The 9,941-nt window shown below is 36.8% G+C and overlaps 1 long non-coding RNA gene across 1 annotated transcript; it reads left to right on the forward strand.

The window, feature by feature from the left end:
* The first annotated feature begins 3,178 nt into the window (after positions 1-3,178).
* LOC108363055 (uncharacterized) lies at positions 3,179-4,347 on the forward strand. The gene is made up of 3 exons (XR_001847553.1): positions 3,179-3,346; positions 3,927-3,993; positions 4,133-4,347. It is a non-coding gene; the product is annotated as an uncharacterized LOC108363055 (long non-coding RNA).
* Positions 4,348-9,941: the final 5,594 nt, after the last annotated feature.

Below are 9,941 nucleotides of genomic sequence, written 5' to 3' on the forward strand. Positions count from 1 at the left end.
TAACAGCCTGCCAGCTGAGCTATTCAAGTACGGTGGCGAGGAGTTCATAAGGTGCATGCATTAACTCTTATGCAGAATATGATCAGATGAACGCACGCCCGACGACTGGAATTTAAGTGTACTCTGCCCAGTCCACAAGAAAGGCAACCTCCACATTCGCGCCAACTACCGCGGGATCATCCTTCTAAGCATAGGTTACAAGGTCTTATCGAGCGTATTTTGTGAAAGACTGAAGCCCACCGTCAATGAACTGATTGACCTTATAAGTGTGGCTTTAGGCCTGGAAAATCCACAATAGACCAAATATTCACAATAAGCCAACTCTTAGAAAAGACCCGCGAGAAAGGGATCGACACTCACCACCTATTTGTCGACTGTACGCCGCGATGTCTGAATTTGGTATCCCCTCGAAACTGATACCGCTGTGTAAAATGATGTTGAGCAATACCGCCAGCCGTTCGCCAGCAAACGGCGTTTCAGACAGGGCTACTCCATTTCATGTAACTTCTTTAATCTGATGTTGCAGAAGATAATAAGAGCTGCAGAATTGAACCGCCCAGAAACAATTTACTACAAGAGCGTGCAATTTCTGGCTTATGCCGATGACATCGACATCATCGGTAACAAAAACCGCGAAGTCTGTTCTGCCTTTTCCAAGTTGGATAAGGAAGCAAAGCGAATGAGTCTAGCGGTAAACGAGGACAAGACGAGGTATCTCCTGTCATCAAAAAAACAGTCAGCACATTCGCGCCTTGGCACACACGTCACTGTTGTCAGTTATAATTTCGAGAAAGTAGAGAATTTCTTTTACTTGGAAACCAGCATTAATACCAATGATAATGTCAGCATGGAAATCCAACGCAGAATCACTCTTGCCAACAAGTCCTACTTTGGACTGAGTAGGCAGCTCAGCAGTAAAGACCTCACTCGACGTACGAAAGCCACACCATGTAAATCACCCATCATGCCCGTGCTGTTATATGGCGCAGAAGCATGGACAATGACAACATCCGATGAGGCGGCTCTTGGAAAATTCGAGAGAAAGATTTTGCGGAAGATTTATGGGCCTTTATGGGTCGACGACGGCGAGTATCGCAGACGATGGAACGATGAACTGTATGAGTTTTACAACGACATGGACATAGTGCAGCGAATTAAAATACAGCGGCTCCGCTGGCTTGGTTGATCAGCTCGCAAGGTATTCAAATTGGAACCCGCTGGTAGTAGTAGAGGAACAGGCCAGTTGGAGAAGGACTTGGCTTCACTTGCTATTTCCAATTAGCGTCAATTGGCACAGAAGAGACACGACTGGCGTACTTTGTTGAACTCGGCCAAAATCGCTTAAGCGGTTACAGCGCCAAATAAGAAGAAGAAGAAGAGGTTCCCTCCATTACGGGTTGGACATTTGTACAGAAAAAAATTTCTTTCTTGTTTAAATTTAAGGATAAAGTACTCAACAATTCTACATTTTGATAAAGCTACACCTAATTTACTATTATAAAAGTTATTAAAAAATACGAAAAAAATTCCAGCTTACTTTTATATGGAAAAAATCTGATTTATTTCTTTTTTCATGGGTGGGCCAAAAAAAAAGAACCTGCTCTTTGGAGCAGATATATTTTATGGAAACTCTGCGAATTTATTTCACTTTTCTGTGTGAACTTGATGTCTTATAATAAAACAAAGTACCAGGAACACAAACGAAGCAAAAACTACAAAAAAATTATGACTTTATTATACAAAAAGTCCGAAATTCCTCTGTCTCGGGTGGGACAACGTTTGTCACGGGTAGGACGCGTACGAATTTTTATATGAAAAGAAGCTTTTAGTGTGGTCCATACCCAGATAACAAAATGCCAACTCATAGGGCGCGATATTGCCGGACCGAGTGCCGATTGATCAGACCATCGTGCCGGCGAATAAGCAGCGTAATGTGCACACTATGGCTGGAGAAATAGCCAGACCGCGATCTGACGCGCGATGTGCCTGCCCACCGTGCAGGTGATGCTCAATGTCGACAATATCGCAAGTTGGAGATCGGAAAACTAATATTGTCAACAAATTTACGTGATAGCTGCTGTTTTCTTAGGGATCGAAGAATTGGGATAATAAAAAACATTATAAAAGTAGAGGAACAAATATTACTGATTTTCCAAGCACTTCAAAGGAAAGAAGCATTGTATGATTTTGGAATACGGTCTAATACTGTTGGTGTACATCACTGTAAAATGTTGTCAGATACAGTAGAAGCTATTTCTATCAACAATTTCGAAGACAAGTGCTATAGGATGCCCTATTGGAGTAATGTTGCAGGAGAAGAAGAAAATGCAGTTGATAACCAGGGGATCAGTTGTACTTTGCCTACACGCTATGAGGTTCCTCAAAATTAGCTTAACATGTACATATGTAGGTTCTCTTTTCTGAAAACACTGAAACTCGGTTTTGGCATTCCTGAACATCTCTGATTGGATGTTTGCTTTTTTTACACTCTTTTATCACTGCTCGGCCGCTGTGGTGTAGTGGTAAGCAGTGCGCGCTTCCACTCCGCAGCACCTGGGTTCAAACTCTGGTCATAGCAACATCGCAAAAATATAGAAAATATAGATTTCAAATACGAGTATTCTAGTGATTTTCCCTTTTAATATATGGATTTTTATCAAATTTATTTATTTATGCCTTCAGATAATGGAATTTCCAGAAAAAAGAACTAATGATTTCAAGAAGCTGTATTCCAAAGATGCTCTAAGAGCCAGTACGTCCGGAAGGAAAATAAAAACTCCAAAAACCTATTTTACCACATCAGACGAGGAAACTCCAATAAAGAAAAAAGAAAAATATAAAGAAATAGAGCTACTATGAAGAAAGTTGGTGAAAAAACATCAAGGATCAAAGGAGTTTGTAAGTATATAAAAGATATTTGTTGATTTTTAAGGTTTGAATCATGCATTATTTATGTATAATTTAAAATAAGAATGTGTTAAAAATATTTATTTAATTTTTCAAGGTCTGCAACGGAGATTTCTATTGTACAAAAGTGGAAAAACCGATTTTAAAACTATCAACAGACATCAATTGCCAGAAGAGATTGTATGTATAAAAAGGATGTTCGTTTGATTTATTAAACTTGTGTTCATTAACTGATACAGCATTATTTTTATTGTATCATTTAAGATCTGTAACGGAGGTATCTGCTGGCCCGGGGGAAAAAAGCGAATCTTAAATCGTCAAGAAGGCAAATCTGCAAATATTGTTGTGGAAGAACCAAAAATATTAATTGATATGGCTGATATTCAAATATTCCAGTAGAAACTGAGTCTCCATATGAGAAGATAATGAAAAAACTGGAGTAAGTATTTTAGTTAGTTAATAAAAATTTGAGAGACATTTGCTCATATTTTAGAAATATTATATATTTCAAAAGCAACAACCACTTTCTAAAAAAAGAAATTAAATTCTCTACATAATTAAAAATAAATTGTACATAATTTTAAAATTTCAATTTTACATCTGATTTTAGCAAGATATCTGCAGAAGTGGAAAACATAAAAAAAAATAATAAGGAGCTTCAAAAAAAAAGTTAATGAGGTTCTTCAGCTTCTTAAAAGTTCGATTGATACAACTGACACGCTGTACAAACCTTTACCTGGTTTCCCAAAGGAAACTTTGGAAGAATTCAAGAAATTGGAAGAAAAGGAAAACGAGGACGCTGTAAAAAACTTGTAAGAATCATTTACACTTATAAATTATAAAAAAATACCTGTTATAATATATGAATGGTTTTAACTTACATACATACATACTTATATATATGAATATATAATTCTTTTTTGCAGCACGATCATTTGCTACGCCTAGGAGGAAGTAAATTAAAAGAATTTTTAAGTTGTGGATTAAAGGCTGCAATGTCAGACGAGCTTGTTTCATAGTTTACTTGGCACAAGCAAAAGGAGACCGAGCAGCTAGGAAATACGAGGCTGTCTAAAATATTATACCGTGAGTATGAAATGATATTTTTAAGAAACTAATAAATTTGCAGTGCTACGACTCCGCTCTCAATAAAATGTATATTAATCTATTTTTATATTGCTAAATTACGTATAATTATAATTTTGTACTTTTACAGAAGCTGCAGTGGATTGCCCTCTATTTGGTGGTCCGAAGAGTATAGAGGAATTTAAAGCTGCAATGCTGGATGTCCTTAAAAGCACCAAGCAAAGGTACCGAAAAAATTAGAAAAATAAAAACTTGTGGGACCTGATAATGAGCAGACTTTGTCCAGAAAAGACATCGAAGAAGAGCTTGCTTCAACTAAAGATAGCTGGGCTCTTGAGTTGTCGGAGGGAGATATGGCAGATTGGGACTCTGAGGAATAAAATTTTTTCAAATAAAGTGTATAACACAGTTCCTGTTGTCCTTATTGGACAGGAACGTTTGTGACGTGGGCAGTGGATATTAAAGACGACCTTTGATGGTTTAACTTAAACAACTGTTTGAGTTGGTTGGTAAACTTCAACTGACTTTATTGCAAATAGCTTTTTAGTTCCTCTGTATAAAATTTGACTTACACCTACGTGCTTAATCCACATACTTTTTGTTGTACTTAATTCTATCAATTGAATGAAAATAAAAAAATAATTGATTTTAAAACCCTCAGAAGTTAGTACCACAGAAAAGCACTTAAAAACTAATACACTTAATTTATTTATTGTAAATGCTTAAAAAAAATATTAATTGTCAAATGTATTGCGAAAATGAAATTAAAAAGTGCTTTAATTTGGTGCTCTCCTAAAACTATCTCTGTAGTATTTATGTCAGTATAACCCACACGTCTGACAGGCCTACGGCTATCACATCGGGCAGGACTATCGCCAGCGCGGTGGGCAGGCCTATGGCAGGCACATCGCGCGTCGGATCGCGGTCTGGCTATTTCTCCAGCCATAGCGCGCACATTACGGTGCTTATTCGCCGGCACGACGGTGCGATATTGCCGGACCGAGTGCCGATTGCCGCAGAGTAATGTGCGCGCTTTGGCTGGAGAAATAGCCAGACCACAGTCCGACGCGCGATGTGCCTGCCATAGGCCTGCCCACCGTGCCGGCGATAGTCCTGCCCGATGTGATAGCCGTAGGCCAAGTAAACTTTGAAACAAGCTCGTCTGACATTGCAGCCTTTAAACCACAACTTAAAAATTCTTTTAATTTACTTCCTCCTAGGCGTAGCAAATGATTCTGCTGCAAAAAAGAATTATATGTTCATATACATAAGTATGTATGTATATAAGTTAAAACCATTCATATATTATAACAGGTATTTTTTTTATAATTTATAAGTGTAAATGATTCTTACAAGTTTTTTACGGGCGTCCTCGTTTTCCTTTTCTTCCAATTTCTTGAATTCTTCCAAAGTTTCCTTTGGGAAACCAAGTAAAGGTACGTAAAACGTGTCAGTTGTATCAATCCAACTTTTAAGAAGCGGGTCTTCATTCATTCGGTTCATTAACTTTTTTTTGAAGCTCTTTATTATTTTTTTTATGTTTTCCACTTCTGCAGGTATATTGCTAAAATCAGATGTAATATTGAAATTTTAAAATTATGTACAATTTATTTTTAATTATGTAGAGAATTTAATTTCTTTTTTTTAGAAAGTAGTTGTTGCTTTTCAAATATATAACATTTCTAAAATTTGAGCAAATGTCTCTCAAATTTTTATTAACTAACTAAAATACTTACTGCATGTTTTTCATTATCTTCTCATATGGAGACTCAGTTTCTACTGGAATATTTTTAATATCAGCCATATCAATTAATATTTTTGGTTCTTCCACAATAATATTTGCAGATTTGCCTTCTTGACGATTTAAGATTCGCTTTTTTTCCCCCAGCAGATACCTCCGTTACAGATCTTAAATGATACAATAAAAATAATGCTGTATCAGTTAATGAACACAAGTTTAATAAATCAAACGAACATCTTTTTTATACATACAATCTCTTCTGACAATTGATGTCTGTTGATAGTTTTAAAATCGGTTTTTCCACTTTTTGTACAATAGAAATCTCCGTTGGAGACCTTGAATTATTAAATAAATATTTTTAACACATTATTATTTTTAATTATACATAAATAATGCATGATTTAAACCTTAAAAAGCAACAAATATCTTTTATATACTTACAAACTCCTTTGGTCCTTTATGTTTTTTCACCAACTTCCTTCATAGTGGCCAATAATTGCTCTATTTCTTTACTTTTTCCTTTTTTCTTTAATGGAGTTTCCTCGTCTGATGTGGTAAAATAGGGTTTTGGAGTTTTTATTTTCCTCCCGGACGTACTGGTTCTTGGAGCATCTTTGGAATACAGCTTCTTGAAATCATTAGTTCTTTTTTCTGGAAATTCCATTATCTGAAGGCATAAATAAATAAATTTGATAAAAATCCATATATTAAAAGGGAAAATCACTAGAATACTCGTAATTGCAATCAAGCTGAAAATGTTTCAGGCATATGAAAAAGCTTCAAATACAGTGATAATAATAATAATATTATGGTGCTTACACATATGTTAGTGTTTGGCCGAGCTTCTCCTCCGATTTGTGGCGTGCGCTTTGATGTTGTCACACAAAGCGGAGGGACCTACAGTTTTACGCCGACTCCGAACGGCGATTGTATGTATTTTCATAACACTCGGAGGTTTGCCATTGCCTGCCGAGGGACGACCGCTGTTAAGAAAAAACCTTTTTTCTATATTTTTGCGATCTTGCTTTGACCAGGGTTTGAACCCAGGTGCTGCGGAGTGGAAGCGCGCACTGCTTACCACTACACCACAGCGGCCGAGCAGTGATAAAAGAGTTTAAAAAAAGCAAACATCCAATCAGAGATGTTCAGGAATGCCAAAATCGAGTTTCAGTGTTTTCAGAAAAGAGAACTTACATATGTACATATTAATCTAATTTTGAGGAACCTCATAGCGTGTAGGCAAAATACAACTGATCCACTGGTTATCAACTGGATTTTCTTCTTCTCCTGCAACATTACTCCAATAGGGCATCCTATAGCATTTGTCTTCGAAATTGTTGATAGAAATAGCCTCTACTGTACTGACAACATTTTACAGTGATGTACACCAACAGTATTAGACCGTATTCCAAAATCATACAATGCTTCTTTCCTTTGAAATGCTTGGAAAATCAGTAATATTTGTTCCTCTACTTTTATAATGTTTTTTATTATCCCAATTCTTCGATCCCTGAGAAAACAGCAGCTAGCACGTAAATTTTTTGACAATATTAGTTTTCCGATCTCCAACTTCCGATATTGTCGACATTGAGCATCAAATATATTTTCTGGAAGAGGACCATCTGCATGAGGCAAGGATAGAAATCATTGAAAGGCGTACAAATTAGGTCATTTAATTCTGTTGTTCTTTTGTAAATCTGTTGAAGAGGAAGACCTGGCTTGCGAATTAATTTACGTAGTTCAGGGATATTATTTTCATAACAAAATGCACTGAATGACTCCATGTCACCAAGTTGAAGTACATCAGACACTAGATGAATTAAACAATGCACATTATAGGAAAGAAATTGCAACCCAAAAATTTCTTCGCACATTTGTACGTATGTTTTTAAAGCATATTTACAAAAATTTAGCATTTCGGAAGGCGTTTCTTTATACACCATAAGACGCATGGCCATGTGTAATAACAAGAAATGTTCATAAGCATCGTCTTCAAAAACATTTTTAAATACAGCCACAGCTGTGTACAGAGCTAATTGCCTTAACTCAGTTGCCTTAATTCTATGAAAAGCTGAGAAATTATTTGGCCTTCGGTTGATGTCAGAGGGACCGTAATTTTGTAGTTGATGCATTCTGGAATCAAGGATATGTAACTTTCTGCCTGATAACCTTCGACGAGCATATTTTCCGTCAACGTTTCCCACTATAGCTTTCATAACATTTCCAAGCCAAACGGAATGCATAGCTTCAAATGGTACTTTAGTTACCAAACCAAGCAACTCTACCAAAGGGCTTCTTCCAAGATTCCATATGCCCAACATGGTTTAATTATCATATTAAAAAACAACATCTTGTTATATAGGCTTAATTTAGATTTGTGTCCTATAACCCATTGAAGGCTTGCTTGTTTTAGTTTCGCTTGAGAAATTTTGTTTTCTATATGCTTTTTCCAAGTAAGTCTTCTATTTTATAGGTTTTTGACACCATATTTTTGTGGTATAGCCTTGCTGTTTATTTTTAGTGGTGGGCAAGTTTCCTTCCTCAAAGTAAATGTTGTCTGAACACACTTGCTTTCGTTAACCTTTATCCTCCAAGAACCTAGCCATAGCTCTAACTTTTTCAAATATTCTTGTAGCTTGTAAGACCCTCTTTAGGGTCTGAACTATTGCTTAGGATAGCTGTGTCATCAGCAAAAGTTGAAATGTTTAGGCTATCATCAGTTGGTAAATCGCGAGTGTATATTACGTACAATATGGGTCCTAGAACACTGTCTTGAGGGACACACCTGCATATATTGGGTGACTTTCCGTTCTAAAGTAATTCTTCCTGACTCTGAAGTTTCTCCCCAGCAGAAAACTGTCCAGAATTGCACGCGTATTTGTAGGAGTGAAACCTTTAGTTTGTATATAAGGCCAGACTTTGTCCAAAGCTTGAGAGATAGCCAAAAATGCACCGGTGCAGTATTGCTTCCCTTCGAAGGCTTTTCTAATACAAGAAACAATTTTATGAACTTGTTCTACATTGCCATGTTTTTCATGAAAACCAAACTGATGTGGTGGTATTATTTGGTTACTTGTTAATGAAGGTTGTATTTTTTTCAATAGAAGTTTTTCAAATATTTTGGAAAATACAGAAATCAAGCTAATCGGCCGATATGGACTTACTACCGTCGGATCTTTGCCTGGCTTTGGCACCACAATTATTTCCGAAAGTTTCCATAAGTCAGGGAAGTGCCCCAACTTAAACATGTTATTAAAAATATGTAACAAAAAATGTACGGCAGTTTGTGGAAGCTCCTTTATCATTTCACCTGTAATCCTCTCGCAACCAGGCGCTTTATTCTTCTGAATATCATGAACAATGGTGTTAATTAAATCTTTCTTTTTAACCAGAAGTGGATTTGCGGTAAGGGTACTGGAGGGTCTTGAAATATTGGAAGGATGAGCGCCTTCATTGGGTCTAAAGACTTGTGAAAGATGACAGGCGAAAGCGTTTGCTTTATCATCATCATTCGTCGTCCAGCTTCCATTCTGAGTACGTAATGGTGCTCCTCGATGAACGGGCCTCTTCACATGCTTCAGTGTTCGCCAAAGGGAGTAGTCAGTGTGTTTCGAGGCAGGCAAGAACTAGAGAATCGACTGCGTACTTCTTTCTTTTTCCGCCTGCAACAAAATACGTAATTCCTTTGTACACTCAATCAGCCCCTGTTTAAGCTTAGGAGAGCGAATTCTTTGCCATTCCCTTCTTAATTTGCGCTTTTCACTTATTCAGTTAAGAATGTTTGGGTGTGCAGGCCAGGGCAGTAAGAAATGCGATGTTTAATAGAAAGATTTGGTGTTGCAATTTCAGCGGCCTTGAATATTATATCAGTGAGATTTCAGCTGCCCTGTCGATATCATTCTTGGTCCGAATAGGAATTTGCGGGTCAATGTGCGAAATGACATACTTTTTGTATTTTAACCAGTTTGTGTGCTTATTTGTAAGTTTTTTTTGTTTTTCTTCATAATTAATAAACATTGATAATGTTATCAGGCAGGTCTGATCTGAAGAGAGATCAAATAATGCTTCAGTATTAACTCGGTGTTAATAAGATCGGGTATTTTTTGGGGGTCAGATGGCCAATACGTTGGCTGACCAGTAGACAAGACGTCAAATCCTCTGTTCTGGATTACTTTATATAGATTTCTACCCTTTGGTGTCACCAATC

Source organism: Rhagoletis zephyria, unplaced genomic scaffold, assembly GCF_001687245.7.
Source record: "Rhagoletis zephyria isolate East Lansing unplaced genomic scaffold, Rhagoletis_zephyria_1.1 Rzeph_scaffold_01174, whole genome shotgun sequence".
Taxonomy (NCBI): Eukaryota; Metazoa; Arthropoda; class Insecta; order Diptera; family Tephritidae; genus Rhagoletis; species Rhagoletis zephyria.